We start from the raw sequence: 16,480 nt of genomic DNA on the forward strand, positions 1-16,480 counted from the left end.
CATGATTATTTTTGCTGAGTCACTGTGTTGATTGTGGAATGGCACTGATTTTTTGTTTGTTTTGTTTTGTTTTGAACTCAGGCTAAATTGCTCTGCCTTTGAAAAATAGATCAGAATTGAGCTACCATTAATTCAAGTGTGGTATTTTTGAGTACAGTGAAAGGAAGAAATGGAGAGAGAGGGGTGAGGGGATGGAAAAGCCTATTTGAGGCTTTAGGGTATTTATCATTTTTAGCAACAGAGACTATATACATTTTCAGTTTTTGTTTTTAAGTAGAAAGAGGGAAAAACCTGTGATGGTTTTTTTTTTCCCCTCTTTACACTCTAGTGGCAAGAAAAGCTGCCTGGAAGTAATAGATCATGGACGTGGTTAAAAACATACACATTTTTACTGTTGAAATTGTGGTCTTGATTTGATTCATGTTGGCAGCATTTACTAGTGATCAAGGTACTTCATCTCTCTGTCCTTCAGTTTCCTCACTATAAAACCAGAATATTGTATCAGTAGCTCTGGAGCAAGGCCCAGGAATCCATAGTTTTTCCAAGCGCTCTCCAGGAGAGGCTGACGGGCAGCCAGCTTTAGGAAATGCAAGTCTACCTTCTGCCTCAGTGACTGTTGTAAATGCAGATTTGATCATGTCCTTTGCAGGAGACAGACCAGTCCCAGAACTTATGTTCTCAAACCTGAGCATCTTACGCATTTGAAGAATTGTTTTTGTGGTTCTCCCTTATCACTTAATGTCTTGCCTTCTCCAGCATATAAATTAGGTATAATCTGCATATTTATATCCCTACTACAGCTTTAAGAGACAGTTTATAAATTAATTCAAACAAAACTAAAAAAAAAAAAGAAATTCTAACTACCAACATTAGTTTAATAGAATGGGTGATTTGTGTTTTGCTGAAATGGAAGAGCCACTTGCTACTGATTGCCTGTGGCCCAGATTAGTAGGGGCTGCGGTATGGTGTATAGCATGTTTAGATACAGTAGCAGGTTCCTCAGGATGACTCCGCTCTTCCTTTGCTTTCATTTTTTGTAATAATTGAGAAGCCTCCGTAAGTTACATGCAGCTTGCCGTGATGTGACTTTGCCCTTTGTGGCATTAATGTGTGGCACGTTCAGTTTATCTGATTTACTTATTACTTTGTGATACCCATGGTAATACTACTTAGTTATTTGATTGTATATAACCTTATTCAGAACTAAATCATGTATCTCTAAACTGTGCTAATTGAAATTATAAAATAGACAGCCAAGAAAATGAATACATTAAAAAAACTTAGGATTGGGGCACCTGGGTGGCTCAGTGGGTTAAAGCCTCTGCCTTCGGCTCAGGTCATGATCCCAGGGTCCTGGGATCGAGCCCCGCATCGGGCTCTCTGCTCGGCAGGGCGCCTGCTTCCTCCTCTCTCTCTGCCTGCCTCTGCCTACTTGTGATCTCTCTCTCTGTCAAATAAATAAAATGTTAAAAAAAAAAAAACAACAAAAAAATAAAACTTAGGATATACATTGAAATGAAAAGAAAAATGAGTCCTCTCCTTCTCCCACTTCGCTTGCTCTTGCTGCTCTCCAAGAGAGACAGCCAGCCAGTGTCCCTGACGTTGTGCCCTGGCTACTTCATGTATATTATACAGTTAGTTCTTTTTTTTTTTTTTAAGATTTTATTTATTCATTTAACAGAGATCACAGTGGGGGGGAGGGGTGGGTGGGAAAGCAGGCCCCCTGCTGAGCAGAGAACCCAATGTGGGGCTCGATCCCAGGACTAACAGTAGTATAATAATGTATTATTTGGGAGCAGGAGGTGAAATGGGACAAAGTATTTTGAAAAAGCTCCCAAGTAAGATTTTTTTTTTTAAAGATTTTATTTGTTTATTTGGCAGAGATCACAAGTAGGCAGAGAGGCAGGCAGAGAGGAAGGGAAGCAGGCTCTCTGTTGAGCAGAGAGCCCGATGCAGGGCTTGATCCCAGCACCCTGGGATCATGACCTGAGCCAAAGGCAGCGGGTTTAACCCACTGAGCCACCCAGGCGCCCCTATATACAGTTAATTCTTAAGGAGTGTGGGGTTTAGGGGCACTAACCTCCTCCTCCCACCTCTCCGCCCCCCACAGTAGAAAATCCCTGTATAACTTTTGGCTCCCCAAAACTTTTAACAGCCTAACTGATGACGTGAATAGGTGCTTACTATATCTTTTATATGTTAAACGAATTATGAACTGTATTTTTTTTTAAGATTTTATTTATTTATTTGACAGACAGAGATTCCAAGTAGTCAGAGAGGCAGGCAGAGAGAGAGAGGAGGAAGCAGGCGCCCTGCCAAGCAGAGAGCCTGACGCGGGGCTCAATCTCAGGACCCTGTGATCATGACCTGAGCCGAAGGCAGAGGCTTTAACCCACTGAGCCACCCAGGCGCCCCTATGAACTGTATTCTTATAGTAAAGTAAACTAGAAACAAAGAAGATATTATTAAGAAAAATCACAAGGAAGAGAGAATACCTTTGTATTACTATAATGTGACAGATCTACATATAAGAGGGCCTACCATTGTAGACCTGTGTCGGTCAAGGGTCCACTGCAGTCTGACCTTCTGGCCGGAGTAAATGAACTGACTGTGCTTCTTTAGCGGCGTGTCCGCAGCGCGTGGAACAGTTCCTGACTCTGAGAAGTTGCTCCTTATTGAATTGGTAGTTTTCTTCATTTAGAAGACAGGAAAAAAATATATATTATGAAAGAATAAGGTGAAAAAGGATTTTTTTTAAAGGGATACATTAAATGTGACAAATGAGACCATCAGTGCAGAGTATACCATTTAATACAGTCAAGAGAGGAGATCAGCCAGTACCAGCCGGAAAAACCTAGCGTACGTGTGTTTTAGGTTTTTCGGAGGGAAGTGACAGGTGTTTTTCCACCCTATTTTCTACCTCACACTGAAAAGGGGGAGGTGTGGGACCCAGAGGATATTTCTGATGATGGTTTCAGTGATTAGATATCAGTATATGGCTCAGGAAAATTTTTTTTACTTTAAATATTTGTTTCCAGGGGCCTCTGGGTGGCTCAGTGGGTTAAAGCCTCTGCTTTCGGCTCAGGTCATGATCCCAGGGTCCTGGGATCGAGCCCCGCATCAGGCTCTCTGCTCAGCAAGGATCCTGCTTTCCTTCCTCTCTCTCTGCCTGCCTCTCTGCCTACCTGTGATCTCTGTCAAATAAATTAAAAAAAAAAATTAAAAAAAAATTAAATATTTGTTTCCATACCTGTTGGAATCCTCAGGGGCTTGTGGAACTCATACAGCATATACCCTTGTACACATGCACATATCCCTTTTTCAGCTAACGTAATATGAAGCTGGTTTATTATGTTTTTGATTTCATTTATTTGCTGTTTTGGTCTCTAGTGCTGGTTTTCTTTGCCCTTTGAATCTCTCTTAGAGGGCAGCTCACTGTACTCTTAAAACAGAAAAGTGGGGGATGTATTGTTGGTTATAAGGCTGCAGCCTCTTGACAAGTGACGGTTCTCCGTGATGCCGGAATCAAATGGAGAATATGCTGCTGCACTGCCCCGGGGCCTTGTAACAGTTTATAGTTTGGATGGAAAAGCAGAAGGAGCTAAAAGGCAGATATACAATGCCTTTGGTGTCCTGCAGTAGGTGTGTGTGGTGACCTTGAACCAGAGACCCTTGGGATTAATTAGTAAGGTGCCTTGAGCCAAAGAATTGCGGAGGGATGTTTAGGAATTGCATCCAAAGGCAAATTAGCCGCAGAAGTGGCTGACCCCAGCTCCTTACTCCCACACATTTGGTGGGAGGGTGGAGCTAATTGTCTACAATAACAGAAAGGAAATTGAATGACATTAGTGGAGTTTTAGGGTAGTTAACTGGAGTGCAGAACATTCTGTCAGGGATGAGGGCGGTTTGATTTGTACTTGAATCAGAGACCATTGGCTTGATTTCAGTCTAAACATTTTTTTTAAAATGTATTTCTAGTGTATAAAGATTCAGAAATACTCTTAATATTACTGCTAAATTTACTCTTTGGTTAAAAAACTTTTTTTTGGAAGTTCGGGGACTTTCTAACCTTCCCTGTTAGAATGGGGAATTGGTGGTCGATACCTATACCGCTTTGCTTTGTTAATAGCGCCTGCTTGGATGTATTAAAAATGTCCACAGATGTCCCGAGATTGGCACACTCCCCACAGTGATTGAATGTCAATCTGCTCTTAAGAAATTGAGCAGATTTGTTAACAAACAAGATGGGAATGCACAAAGATATCTGATGCATTGTTACACTTATTTAAAAGAAAGGCAGCTGGCAAATGATAATTGACAGATATGTTTAATCTGTAGAACTTGAAATGCTGCTATGGTTACTGTTGGTTAAGTGGGGAAGACGCGTCCATGAGACCAGGGCTTCTCTAGAAATGGATGAAGAACGACAAAGAATCCAAGGTGACAGTTAAAGGATTGCATGGCAGGAAAGGCACTGTGATTCAATCCCCTGACGTGGTCACTGAGCTGTAAGGCTGAAGATAACGCGCTCTTCTCAGCTGAAAACAAGAATCGATACTCCTTGATGGGCTAAATTATTAAAAAGAGCCCTTCTTACAGTGTTTCATTATCTTGGATTTGCCTCAGCTGGTGATTTGTCAGCAGCATAGGGAGATTTGCTAGGCATTTTGTATTAAAATTATTCAGTCGGCCGGTGGAGCCTTTGGATAATTCCTTCCATTTAGCAGTGCTCTTGAATAGATGTGTGACTTACTTTTGCCTAAGTGGCTTTGTATCTTTTGGAGTTACTAAACAGAGTGTTGGGCTTTCTTTCTTTCTTTCTTTCTTTTTTTTTTTTAAGATTTTATTTATTTATTTGCCAGGGAGAGAGAGAGAGAGAGCGAGCACAGGCAGGCTGAGTGGCAGCAGAGGCAGAGGGAGAAGCAGGCTCCCTGCCGAGCAAGGAGCCCGATGTGGGACTCCATCCCAGGATGCTGGGATCATGACCTGAGCCGAAGGCAGCTGCTTAACCAACTGAGCCACCCAGGCGCCCCTCTTTCTTTCTTTTTAAACCTTGTTTTCTTGTTTGTTTGTTTTCTTTTTTGTACCTGGGGGTGGGTGGTTAACAGATTACTTTAGTGATGCCCTTAGCAAACATCAGCTGCATTTGGCACTATACGTCAGCCTGACGTGTTGGTTAATGCATGCTGAGTTTTATAGTCTTCCCTTAGGAAGAAAATTCTGTAAGAAGTTGACTTCATATTTATTAATAGTGTGTGTGTGTGTGTGTGTGTGTGTGTGTGTGTGTGTGAGAGAGAGAGAGAGAGAGAGAGAGAGAGACCCTTAGTGGTTTTAATTTAATTTGTTGGCTGATGTGATTTCAGCCAACGAGTTGAAAAGCAAAGTAACCTCATCTCATGAGCTTTAGGGAGAGAGAAAAAAAAACTAGCACCGTGATCCCAGTATAATAAAAAGGCTAAGGAATGTAGAGGAGGAAGAGCCTTTGCGGTCAGTGCTTTGCCATTCTCCACTGGCCTGGGAAGAGTTATACAGGAGGCATTGCCATGTGGAAGCATAATTTGACTTGTCCATTGGACCGGCACAGTTGGAATCTTCTGGATGAAGTTTGAAGCCTTCTGCCCTTCTACAGTCTGTCTGAAGAGAGATAAGACTCTGCTTCTCAGTGTTTCAAAATTGGTGGTATTTTTATATAGTCTGTGGTAGAGATAGTACTGATTCTAAAAAATTTTATATTTTATTTCATTATTTTTTTAGAGGGGGGAGGGGCAGAGGGAGAAGGAAAGAGAGAATCTTAAGCAGACTTCATGTCCAGTGCAGAGCCTGACATGGGGCTCGATCCTATGACCCCAAGATCATGACCTGAGTCAAAATCAAGAGTCAGATGTTTAGCCGACTGAGTCATGCAGGCACCCCTCTAAAAGATTTTTTTGGTTCAGCCTCAGCCTCAGGAGGAGTGTGCTTAGCTAGACAAAGCCGTGTTAAGAGACGTTGGTCCCTGTAGTGGAACCATGAGGTGAGGCTAAAGAATAGTGTAAAATCACATTTCTGATTCCCTGGAAAGCTGATCAGATTGAAAAACCCTTTTTATCTAGTGTGGAGCGGGGAGAGAGTGGGAAGGGAGAGTAATGGAGTAAGGATGGAAAGAGAGGGAGATCTTTGTGAACTACTGTGACTAGCTTCAGTAACAGTATTAGACACGGCTTATGTGCATGGAATCCAGCCATGGTGGGTGCACAGCTGCCATGGAGAGACTCTGGTGTGGGAGAGCTCACCTGGGCAAAGTGAACCCCAGGTTGGTTCCAGTGTCAGAGAGTCTCTGGGGAAAGAGATCCTGTTCCTAAACATTGTAGCCAGCTCCCTTGGCCAGCTCCATTTCTTCTGTATGTGCTGGGGAGCCAGGAATGCCCTGTGAGCCCCACCTGTGTTCCTATAGATGGTTAATGATGATCTCTTGTGTGCTCTTTGTTTCCTGTTCCCCTGGCCAGATTTGTAGCTTGCCCTTCCTTTCCAAGTCTTTTTGGTTGAAAGGGTAAGTAAAGGACGTGGGTGGTGGTCTGTCCAGGAGCGAGAGAGAGGTGGCACTCCAGCAGGTTGATGGGTTGTACATTTCATAATTCCGGTGAAGGAGTCTGTAGAATGCAGACTTGTGTAATGTCACAGTAATGTGGAGAACACAATCTCCGTTTTCAACTTGTTTTATGATGCCGCTTTGAATGCATTTGGAATTCTTCTGAAAGAAAGAGATGTATTTCCCTTTTGTATTTTGGGGAGAAGGGCGGAGGACTGAGACCTAGACAACCACTGGTATTAACTTGCTCCTTGGATGAAATGATGCCTTCCTCTGATTGCCAGAGAAAATACAATTACCTAACAGTGACCGCTGAGTATCAGGCTGTTTGTTGAGCAGAGGAATGGGTTCTTTTAGAAGATGGACTAGAAAACTGTCAAAAGGATTAATCAGTTAAAAAAAAAAATCCAGTGAGATGTTTATTTACAAAATTATAGTGAAGCTCCCTCGCTTTACAGACTTGATTATTGTTCAGATCAAATTAGGTTATGCATAAGTGCACTTCAGCCTCTCACTCTGCCCTAAATCCGACTCGGACATTCTGCTCCTTTCCTCTCTCTGCACACGTGGGGCAGGGACCCTGCAGGCTCAATTCCTTTGTATCTGCATCTTCTTAGTCATGGGATCTGAACACATTGGTTCTTATTCCTACCAAATTTTCTAGTCCTAAGTATTTTTTCTTCCTGTTGGTTTATTGCTTGGGTTATCATTTTACAGATCTAGTTTAGGAAGAAGCAACATGAATTTCTTTGAAAATTCAAATGTCTGTTTAAAAATTAGCATCGGTGCAAATGAAATGGTTAAACACTTGCTATTTTAGCTCCCAAAGGAAGCAGTGAGAGGTGAGACCCAGTGAAAGTTCCCTTTTTACTGGAGCATGCCCTGGGCATCTGTCATGTTTAATAATGCTTTTGACCTTTAGGAGTGTTGAACTTGGAATTTCTCTTAGGTCATCTTGGGGGGCATTGTCGTGCACTCTGTGTCAGCATTGTTTCCAAAGATAGGTCACACCAGATCATACATAGACCTTTGAGGTTAATTCATTAGATAAATTTGTTTTATCATTCAAATTGCGTTTTCCCTGTAAGGGGGGTAAAATATCAGTGTGTTTCACTAGATTTTTGAGTCATAGGCTGCTTTGTTTTTGGCATACTGGTTGGAGATGTTTCTGTCTTTGTGTCAGCTTTTTTCCAGGCGAATCTTACGTCTCATGAACTAAAGCTGCATATATGTTCACAAAGGTATTTAGGAAACTTAGGCTCGTTCTTGACAATTTCCAGAGAAGTGCCATCTTAGTTTTTGCGGCTGCTCAGATAGGTGATTAGTAACATTATTACTTCTTGACGGGTGTTTTTGGGGGGGGGGGGGGGGGGTGGTAATAAGCATATTGCATATAGGAATAATTAAATGTATGGCTTTCTTTAGGTTATTTTTTCTTTGGCAGTCAGCTTATACCTATAAAGAATATTGTACACAATAAATAAAAAAACATTAAAGTTTTTTATAAGCAGTCAGCTTATACCTATAAAGAATATTGTACACAATAAATAAATAAAAACATTAAAGTATTCCTAATTTTCCATGTGGGTCCTTTTTTTTTTCTTTTTAATGTTGCAACAAAATATTCAGGACAGCAGAATAGCCTTTAAAAAATCTTTTTAATGAAAAGTATGACTTTTCTATTTAATTTAGTATTTAACAGATAAGTATTGATATAGGCAAATACTTTAGTGTTTGTTGCTGAAGAAATAAAACATTTGATACCCACATAAGCAAAGAAAACTTGCCCAAATAAAAATTAGTCCATAGTCACAGATGACATGGCTGATCCTAATCACCAGCTTTTTAATAATAGACTTTTGCTCACAGAGGCATCGTGGGAACTGAGTGGGGCTGGCCACATGCCAGCCTTTCTTCACCATTTAAAGAACAGTACAGAGCTCATCAGAGTGACAGTGGTTCTTAGAAGCCTTTATATTAAAGGACATTATTATTATCACAAAGACCATATTATCCAAACAATTTTTAAGAAGGATTGTTACTTATTGACAGATCCTGTTTGTACCCAGATAGAGTGTTAATGTTTCAGATTTTACTTGAGAGTAGGATTTGAGGGTTTATGTAGTATCCTAAACTAATGTGATAATGCATGTAGCATTTGTATTTGCTCTTAGTTTAGTCGGTGCATTTGTGGCTAAATTATTATAAAATTGTCTGGACTTTCTGCCTCTTTGTGTCCTTTCCACAAATGCTTTGTTAAACTACTGTAAAATGGAGTACATTCTCACTGCAGTCATTAAATCCAATTCTGTCTTCACTAGTGGACCAAACAAAAGAGTTAGTGGGGAGTTGCTTTTTTCTTTGCTCTTATTATTTTGAGCTGGTATATCTTTATATCCATTGGCATACATATATTATGTAACTCATTGTGTAATACTCCTGATCAATTATATTTTATTTTACTATGATTATGATTAACTAATTTCACTTCACTGAGAGTTAGATTGCTCTTATGGAAGAAGTAGCCAGCTGGCTTCTTTTTTCAATTCTTGCTATCAAAACTTCCCAGCTGTGTTACTTTAAGTGAGCTATTTAATCCTCTAAGGGTATTAGTTTCCATCTATCTGTCATATCAAGGTAATACTTGTCCTGCTTACTTAAAGGATTATTCTCATGAGAATAAACAGAGGTAATATAGTGCTTCGAAAATTTTACAGTGGCCTCCAAATGTAGGAGTATTAGTTGTTATTAGGATTGGCTGTATATAATAAAAGCCTAAATCACAGTGGTAAAAAGTATGTGTTCTCATGTAAAACAAGGTATCTTCAAGGGTATGCCCTCCAAGGTTGATAGAGGGACCATGCTTCTCAGGCATCTTGTTTCCTGCCTGCGGCTACATTGTCCTTACTGCATGGTTTCCATTCTCAGGCTTTCCTTGTGGCCACAGATGGCCCAGGGCATGAACTATTTGTTGCTATTCTACGATGAGGTAAGTATAGAAACGGAAAGTAACCATTTAGAGATTTTTTATAGCCCGTTTGACATTGCTACAGCATCTTATTTATGTTGTATAAAACACTGCTCTGGAGTGGATGGGGGCAAGTGGTTCTTCGCCACAGCTAGACAGCTGAAGGAGGAGGGCATACAGGCAGAAGCCAAGACCGCCCATTCCAGCGCATTTCTAGTAGCCCCATCTAACAGCCTCAGTTCACATGGATTTTCCAGGGGGCTGCAGTTGTTTTGTCTGTGTTCCAGTAGTGGAGGGGTTCTGTTACTAAGGAAAGTGGGAGAACACCAATAAGGTAGGCAGCCAGCAATCTCTGCCCCAGTTGGACAAGTCTGAAACCTCAGAGCCATTCAGCACAGAATCAGATTCACAAAGGCTGCCCAGTTCTTTAGTGATAATGACTCCAGGGGCAGCAGCTGTTTCTGGGGGCTGGGAGAACTGTACATATGTCAGGTGGAAAAACATACTGAGAATGTCAAGAGCAGAGTAAAATACAAGAGATTATATAGTTACCTTTCATAGAAAGGAACATTTTTAAAAAAGATTATTTATTTATTTATTTATTTATTTATTTATTTATTTATTTATTTGACAGGGAGAGAGAGAGAGACAGTGAGAGAAGGAACACAAGCAGGGGAGTGGGAGAGGGAGAAGCAGGCCTACCGTTGAGCAGGGAGCCTGATGTGGGGCTCGATCTCAGGACTCTGGCATCATGACCCGAAGTGAAGGCAGATGCTTAACAATTGAGCCATCCAAGCGCACCTGGAAAGGAACATTATTATTTTTTTTTTTTAAAGATTTTATTTATTTATTTGACAGACCGAGATCACAAGTAGACAGAGAGACAGGCAGAGAGAGAGGGGGAAGCAGGCTCCCTGCTGAGCAGAGAGCCCGATGCTGGGCTCGATCCCAGAACCCTGAGATCATGACCTGAGCCGAAGGCAGAGGCTTAACCCGCTGAGCCACGCAGGCGCCCCGGAAAGGAACATTTTTAACAGATTGTACATTTATTTGTATTTCTATAACTTGAAAATATATTTATGAATTTAGTTACAGTTCCTCATCTTTTTTTTTTTTTTTTAAAGATTTTATTTATTTATTTGTCAGAGAGAGAGGGAGAGAGAGCAAGCACAGGCAGACAGAATGGCAGGCAGAGGCAGAGGGAGAAGCAGGCTCCCTGATGAGCAAGGAGCCCGATGTGGGACTCGATCCCAGGACGCTGGGATCATGACCTGAGCCGAAGGCAGCTGCTTAACCAACTGAGCCACCCAGACGTCCCACAGTTCCTCATCTTAAACCAAGATGGATTATCTTCATGCAAATATGATTAAGTGTGGTTCTCCAAAGATAAGCTATGGAAGTGGAGGGGTGCTTGGCTGGCTCAGTCAGTAAGTAGAACATGCTACTCTTGATCTCAGGGTCATGAGTTCAAGTCTCGTGTTTGGTGTAGAGCTTACCTATAAAAAGGTATGAAAGTAGAGCTTTTGAAAAGATGACTTTTAAAAGGTATCATTTTGTTAGTTTGGAATTAGCATGATCCTCTTTGGTATGTTGTGTGTAAACACATGGAGTGTACAAGTTGTAGGGAAGTCTTTCAGGGACTAGTTTAACAAGGATGAATGGCTTACAATTTAGTTGAATTTTATTTGTGTTTTCAGATCTTAGTTTCATTGTTTCATCAGTATTAGGAAGTCTGTTAAAATGTCTTCACCATGATTGGAATCCTTCACATTGCGGCATTGCTCTATTTTCCCCCTAGTATAAAAGTGTTTGTTTCCTTCTGGCATGTTAAGCCAGTGTATATTAAATGTTCTTATTATGTAGCATTTGGTACTAGGCATCTTTAGAGGAAGGGATTACGAATGATGGCTGCATCTTTAAGAGAAAGTCCAAGTTCTTGCCTTCGTCATGTGCAAGTATTTGTGGGAGGCATAGGGCATAAATAGATGTCTTTAAGGTAGCTAAAAGCATTGTATTTGCTGTAGTGTCTGTACATCAGAGAGGAGGTGCAAAGTGATCGAACCTGTCCGTTGGTAAGGTAAAGAGGAGGCATCCTAATGAACTGGGTGGTTTGGAGTTGGCTTTTACAGATAAGGGGGAGAAGGGTCAGGTCTAGATGGAGAAATTTACCACCAACTGCTTGTTGGTTCAGAGTGATGTTTGTCCTCTGTAGTTCTCATCATATGGATGATTTTTAGTCATAGTGATGGGATTTGGAATGTGAGAAGGTTGTGGGCAGTGTCCATTAATTAGCTTATGTAGGCAGTTTTGCAGTGAAAATTGATGATTGTGCTTGGCTTTTCAGCTAAAGGCATTAACTGGCATTTTGTTTTTTCTCTGAGTCAGTGAAGGTAATGCTGATGGTCATTTGCCATTCGTGGTCACTGAGCAAAACCTACCGTGGTCACATATGGTCAGTGACTGCCGGTCAGGCAGGACTGTTCTTGCTTTTAGACCATCTTTTTCTTGACCATTCCATTTGAAGAAAAAATGTACCTTTCCTTCTCGTTTTATCCCAGAAAAACCTTCTCATGCCACCCAGTTATTCATAGAGAAAAACTTGCCTTATCTGCCAGCCCAGGTGGCTTGATCTTTACTTTCTTGCTGCCCTGTGGAAGTTGGTACAAGATGTAGTGCACTTGATGACAACGCCACAGGACTCTCTTGCAGCCTTTTCTTCAGAGTCTCAGTTGGAAGAGGTCTGCTGGCTTTTCCCCTTTATAGTGAGCAAACATTTGGGAAGCTCGTGCTCAGTTCTGAACATCTGAAATAGTTGAATAACTTTCAGTTGCTCCAGATCCTGACAACGATGCAGTTGAGTGAGGATAGTTTGGAGACTAATTGGTTGGCAGCTCTTTCTACTCAGCAGTACTTCAACTGTTTCTGGAGTTGAAACTGCTAGAGGATTCTGGGTGAGCCCAGGCATGTGGTCAGTGGCAGAGAAGCCACAGCTGTGACTGGGTATCACTGACGAGGCTGCAGGAGTAGGAAGTCAAGTAGAAGTGGAGGAAATGCAGTGGGAGGACTAGGTGTTCTAGAGCAGCAAACTGACCATGTACTTACCCTGCTGCCTGGAAGCACTGCCTTCAGATTGCTTTTCTAAGTGTGAACTAATTAAGATTAGAAAATTTCGGGTTTTACTTTGGAAAGCTTAAAGCCGTGGTTTGTGTTCTTTTCTCTGGCAGCATCAGAATCATAATACCAGGTGGACTGCCTTGGCCTTTGAGTCAGTGAGACGAAGGCTGCAAAGTGGGCCACATTTCCCCCTCAGTTTTCAGGGCTTCTCTGGCTTTCTGCTTAATGCTGTACAGTTTCAAGACATTTATTTCATGAGTTAATTAACCTCCCTAAATGGGTTTTAAATTTCTTAAGGGAACAAGCTGTATTTTGAACATTTCTGGTATTTTCTGTGGTCCCTAGTACAGTTTCATGGGCATCGTAGGCTGTTTGTTTCTGGAGGTGGTGGATTTGCTGCGCATCACCAAAGTGGCTGGCTCCTTGTCCTTCAGATCTTCGGTCAGATGTCACCTCCTCTGGAAGGTTTTTCTGACTACCCTATCCATGGCCTCATCCTCTTTCATCCTAGGTCATTTTTGTAAGATAATTGCCCACTCTTAATGTCTTTTTTTTTTTTTTTTTTTTTTTTTTTTAATGGCACTGATGATCATCTGAAATCCCTTGGTGGTTTATTTACTTGTTTTCCTTTCCCCAAGGTTAGAACTTGGGCAGGGGTGACGAACTTGGTGGTTTTTGAGCTCGGCCTCAAAGAGGTGGTTTTGGAGCTCAGCCTCGAAGGATTGGAAGGATTTGCCTGGAAAGTTACCAGGGCTTTAGCTGAAGCCTTTTTGGACAAAGGAAGGAGGTAGAATATTTTTGTTGAATATTGGAGTCTAGTTTGTTTTGGTGATGGCAGTGATTGATGGTAGAGCTGAAAAGGTATGTCTGACTCTAGAAGCCAGGCTGAGAAACTGGATTTCATTTGTTAGATGGTGGGGAACCATGGATGGTTTGTTAGCAGTTGAGTGTATGATCAGAACTCTGCTTTAAGAAAATTAGGTTAGAGATAGAAGGAACTCACTGGAAAGCTGCTAAAATATTTCGGATGAACCAAAGTGAGGGCCTGATCTTGGATACTCTTAGTGAGAGGAAGGGAGGACCTTGCTTAAGTTATTAAGCAGGATTTACGTGCTGTGCAGTGAAAACAAATGTCCTTGTCACCGATCAGTTTGTATTGCAGGTAGGAAACACTTAGAATTCAGTGGAATAATTTGAGATATGTATTATATGCACTGAGGACTCATAGTCGGGTTTTTGTTGTTGTTTTGTTTTGTTTTTGTTTTTGTTTGTACGGGTAGGTAGAAATGATTGATTTTGCAGATTTTGAATGGAGATTCAGAGAAGTTCAGTGATTTCCCTAACATCATGTTATTGACAGCCAGATTTTGAATTTATGTCTCTGTAATTTTAAATCCTGTGCTTTTTTTCCTATAAAATAGTCTGTAGAGAACAAATGAGAAAGATGGTGGAGTCAGAACGTCCAGGATTCCCTGATCATTGGCTGTTAGGTGTGAGAGAAGATGAGGAATCCTGTAATAAAGGGTTTTGAGACCCAGAGCTTGGGATAGGGTTTGTTCCATCAGAAGCTGTGGTAATTGTTATGAGAAAGTAATTCAGTGCTAGTTCTCTCGTAAGTTTTGTTTTACTTGTTTATATTTCAAAATTGTTCTTAAATTTTAGTTTCCTGGCCTGTAACCTTACTCTAAGGATGCCAGTCGGCTCAAATAGGCTACGAAGAGATTATCTATTATGGGCAAATTAGCTATTCATTCCTTTTGTAGAATCCTCTGACCATTCCAGCTGCTTTCTCATATCTTGTCTTTATTTTCTTACATACTAATTTAGTTACATACTAATATTTTCTTACATTCTAATTTAGTTCTTTTGGTTTGGTTGCTGTTTTGTCTTTTAACTAGCAGCCACATAATTATGAAATGTTTAAATTTGTGAACATTGGTAAAATACATCTTATAGCTGCTGCATGTAGCATCTGGTCTCCAGCTGAACTCTGTCTGAGGCCTGAAGTTCACTTACCTTCATCAGAGGAGACTGGTCCTGTAGGTGCTCTCTTCTTCCCCTGAGTCTCCTTCTCTGGTTACCAGAGCTTTGCCTGATACCTTTTCTTTTCTTTTCTTTTTTTTTTTTTTTTTTTAAAGATTATATTTATTTATTTGACAGACAGAGATCACAGGTAGGCAGAGAGGCAGGCAGAGAGAGAGGGAGAAGCAGGCTCCCTGCTGAGCAGAGAGCCCCATGCGGGGCTGGATCCGAGGACCCTGAGATCATGACCTGAGCTGAAGGCAGAGGCTTTAACCCACTGAGCCACCCAGGTGCTCCACCTGATACCTTTTCTTACACAGAATGTTGGTGAGGTGTATTATTAATGTTTTCTTAAAAAAAAAAAAAAAGAAAGAAAGAAAGAAAGAAAGAAAAAGTCCTTACTGCAAAGCACAAGTATAAACAACTCTGCAAAGCATGTATGTAGCTTAATGAATTATTTTAATGTGGAAATTCCTCTCAGGTCAAGAAATAGAGAACTTTACCAGCCATCTCTCGAGATCCCCCCCAGTGATGGTCCTCTCCTTCCATACAGTGTTAACCATGGCTCTGACTTTTGAAGTCATTATTTATGTTCTTTTGTAGTTTTACCTCCAAGTGTGGCTCTCTCTGGGCGCTAAAGTTTCGTTTTGGCTGTGATACGTCTTTTAAATCTGTTATAATCTATAGATTTCCCCTTCATCATCCCTTTATTTTCTTAACACTTTATTTATTGACAAATCCAAGCCATTTGATCTGGAGATTCTCCCACAGTTTGGATATTAGCGATCGCACAGTGCAGTCAATACAGAGATGTGCCTCTGGCCTCTGTATTTCTTGCACAGTAGTAGCTGCATCTCGAGGTTTGGTCAGACTTGGGTCTGAGCCATTTGGGCAGGTTTACGGATAGTGTAATACACTTTCACCAGTTACATGTTACATCTGGTATTTGTTCATTTTTGGTATTATACCTATACCTGGTAGTTCCTTGGGAGCTGCAAAATTATGAAATTCTAATTGTATCATTTTGTTTTCATTTATTAGCTAGAATAATTTTGTATGGCAGTGCTTCCTGTCATCTATTTGGTTACCCAATTGTGCAGCTTCTATTAGAAAGGCAGGATATATAGACTTGATGTTTTTCTTTATTTACCTAGTTTTCAAATAATGCATTAGTTACCGTTAAACCTTTTTTGATGGGTTTCAAATAATTGCAGTTCTTAAAACTTAATGAAGCCCAGATTGCTCCATGGTTGACTAGTGGGAGCCTCTTCCAGTTGGCTTCTGAGTGCTTTTGATATGACCCTAGTGGTCTAATAGTGCCCTTGGTGTCTGTATGTTTAGATATTTCATCCTCCTCTTATGCATTGTAATGTTTCCCACGTCAGACCTGGAATCAGCATTTCTTCTAGAATCCTTAGTTTCTTTTAATGAGAAATGATAGTTCAGGAGCACAGTCTGGGCCATTTAGGTCTCTCTGTTACCAGATTGGTCATTGATTCTCGATCTTTTTTTTCTCGATTTGTATATTATGTGAAAACTATGTGAAAATTTGTAAAATGTCAGTGGACAGAGCTGGTAAATACCTATTATACCTTATAAGTCATACTGATTTTTTTTTGGAGATTTATTTATTCATTAGAGAAAGAGGGAGAGGGTGAGAGGGGAGAGGGAGAGAGAGTCTCAAGCAGACTCTTCGCTGAGCATGGAGCCCAATATGGGGCTCTATCCCATGACCCATGAGATCACAACCCAAACTGAAACCATGAGTCAGATGGATGCCCAACCCACTGAGCCACCCAGCTGCCCCA

The 16,480-nt window shown here is 41.0% G+C and overlaps 1 protein-coding gene across 1 annotated transcript in view; it reads left to right on the plus strand.

Annotated features, from left to right (window-relative positions):
* Nucleotides 1–16,480, plus strand: part of LOC111154621 (arginine-glutamic acid dipeptide repeats) — a 497,893-nt gene that overhangs the window by 226,560 nt on the left and 254,853 nt on the right. The window lies entirely within an intron of this gene.

The sequence above is a fragment of the Enhydra lutris genome, unplaced genomic scaffold (genome assembly GCF_002288905.1).
Source record: "Enhydra lutris kenyoni isolate GAN:26980312 unplaced genomic scaffold, ASM228890v2 scaffoldscaffold38, whole genome shotgun sequence".
Lineage (NCBI taxonomy): Eukaryota > Metazoa > Chordata > Mammalia > Carnivora > Mustelidae > Enhydra > Enhydra lutris.